This window comes from Glandiceps talaboti, chromosome 1 (assembly GCF_964340395.1).
Source record: "Glandiceps talaboti chromosome 1, keGlaTala1.1, whole genome shotgun sequence".
NCBI lineage: Eukaryota > Metazoa > Hemichordata > Enteropneusta > Spengelidae > Glandiceps > Glandiceps talaboti.
The window spans coordinates 29,378,752-29,381,431 of record NC_135549.1 but is presented as its reverse complement, the minus strand read 5'-3'; the positions used below and the strand labels follow the sequence as shown (position 1 = coordinate 29,381,431).

Sequence of the window (2,680 nt, the reverse complement as noted above, 5' to 3'; positions counted from 1 at the left end):
CATAGACATATTTCTTGATGAAAATGTCATCACTTTTCCTTAACAATGTAAAAATGTCCTGTCCGTACCCCATTGACAGTGGTGTATATTATATACAGGAAATAAAATCGAGGAGAATGCTCAAAAACCTTTTTGTACAATAAGTATCATATTATCATAGTTTCAAAAAATATACAAAAGAAAAGTCTCTGAAGAACTTTATTTTTCGGTGTTTTTGCAAACTAGGGTGTGACTGAGGCGTATGCATGTGTCAGGATATATTAAAATACCTATAGATAAGTTTATTTCGTTGAATTTTACGGATATCCTGTTATCATTTTCAGATATATAGCTGTCTCAGACGATGGTGCCGGTTGTGAGATGAGTGATAAGGGCCCGTTGCATTGCAGGCTGCTAACACAGGTACGACCTGTTAGGTTTCTTATGTTATGTCTTTGATCATTCTTTAGCCTATGTATGTGTCAGAAGAATTTTGAAATATTCCATTGAATGTAATCAATGTGCTAGGGAGGCCAATGCTGATAAGACTGTTCAGGCTATTTTGAAACCCTTATAAATACAAAATAAAAGGTAGCTTTCTGTCATTATCACTTTCTTTCCTAAATAAAGTTATTTGTTTCCAATAAAATGTTGTTTTAAATCATCACTGATTGTCCGACTCTTAGCTAAAACGGTCTAAAATCGGGAAGAATTCTTGTACTCCGTGTGTTTGTGTACGCGACTTGTAAAGGAATGATACGAAAGGGCGCCCTCAGTGAGGTCGGTGTAGATGTTTTTTAAGCAACTTATTCGATTGGATAGTTAACCCCCATTCCGCATGAATACTACATGGATTTTGGCCAATCAGATGACAGATCTTTAAAGGCCTTGACTTGGAGTTTTACCACATGACGGTTCCTTCAGCGTGAACGGCAAGAGGAGAGCTCAGTGACATTGGTAAATATCGTTTATTTTCACAATATCCTGCATCAATTATCGTCATAATTTGAAAAACGGAACCCCAATATTTTGAATCTGTGATATTCATTGTATATTCTGTCAACATTTCAGAGAGATCCGATCAAAAATGTTCGCGCGGATCCATTTAGCAGACCCTGTAGACGACTCAGAAGTACTACAATAACATGGCGACGGACGCCAAGCATGTCCCTTGTACAGCGTGGCTTCGATCCTTACACGTAAGTGTTGTTTAGGTGATCTTTTCGTTTCGTTTATGTCGACTGCTTTAGTTATTGTTTCATTTATAAAGTTTTATAATCAATTATGTTTCCTTTTTATTCAGATTTGCCCATTTTTGTGTGTTTTCTCGATACTACAGTGTCACATACAAAATCGCACAATCACTTCCGGCTGTTCCGAGTGTTCGATTCGAATCGTGACACAGGCGTTTCTTCCTTTTCGTTTGTATTGTTATTTTCGTTTGATTGTGAATCCACCGTTATAACAAGGATTATCGTTTCATAGTCTGTTGAATTTATTATTTATTGATGTAATTTTATTTCAGTTCAGTTCAATCGCTGTGATGATGAAAGACTTGTTTCCAGATGAAAACAACATTTCACATTTCAACAACCATAATCGTTTATTTTGTTATTGTAAGTTTTTTTTTGTAATACTGGTGGTGGATTTTGTGTGGTTTCTCATTCTGCCATAGCTTATTAAATGTAAATTGATTCAATAGCTGTAAATTATTTTAGTAGCTGTTGCTTGTAAATTTGTTGAGAACATGTTTTGGTCTTATAATGTACACACATTTCTGAAGATTGGTGAACACATTGAAAATCTTACTTTTTCATTTTCTTTAATTTGTTTCTGTTACAACATTAGAAAATACCTTGTATTTCTCATTTATCAGGGTTTGTGTGTATGTGTTCAGTAATATTCACTCCAATATTTTTCACTGCACCCAAAGTATTTTGCTTTTGTTTTTGAAGTGCAACAAAATGCGATCATCAATTTCAGATTGTATTAGTCATGCATAGTCGAATGTTATGAGATGTGACATTGGTAGCTGCTAACACAGGTATGCAATGTCATAGTACTTAGGTCTTTACAGTGATCATTTATTGAAGTATGTATATTGATATACACAGATATGAGTTCATCTTATTAAATACATAATGGTTGGTCATTCACAATAAGACAATGACTTATTTAAGTACGCTGTGCTTAATCAATGTAAATTAAATAACTTAATTTGTCAACACCTTGATATAAAAGTGTATAGAGATTTCTCGTCTTTATTTCACCCAACTTATTCTCATTTTCAATGCGTGTACATTTTATATCAAAACCAATGCAATGTGGCTAACATGTAGTTATCTTTTTATTTTTTGACAGATATAAGAATTACAAGTGAAGTTTTACAGTATACCGTCTATTGAATGAAGTCAAGCATATAGGTCATCACCCCCATTCTCAGCCAATCAGCAGGCTGCGATCGATGACTATATATGTTACCAGGCTTCACCATCAGAAAAAGTATTTTACAAAATGTCATGTAAACAGTTTAACAGTCAACTCGTTACAAGATTTTATAAGATTATACATAGGTTCACCATACAATTAATATTGTGACATTGTCTTTTTCCAATATTGAAAAGGTAAATAAGAAGAAAAAACCATGACGTGTAGGACTATACAGTCAGATATTTTAATCTGTAACATCATTAAAATTTCC

The 2,680-nt window shown here is 33.8% G+C and overlaps 1 long non-coding RNA gene across 1 annotated transcript; it reads left to right on the top strand.

The window, feature by feature from the left end:
- The first annotated feature begins 903 nt into the window (after positions 1-903).
- LOC144447202 (uncharacterized) lies at positions 904-2,413 on the top strand. The gene is made up of 4 exons (XR_013482000.1): positions 904-936; positions 1,051-1,178; positions 1,505-1,595; positions 2,341-2,413. It is a non-coding gene; the product is annotated as an uncharacterized LOC144447202 (long non-coding RNA).
- Positions 2,414-2,680: the final 267 nt, after the last annotated feature.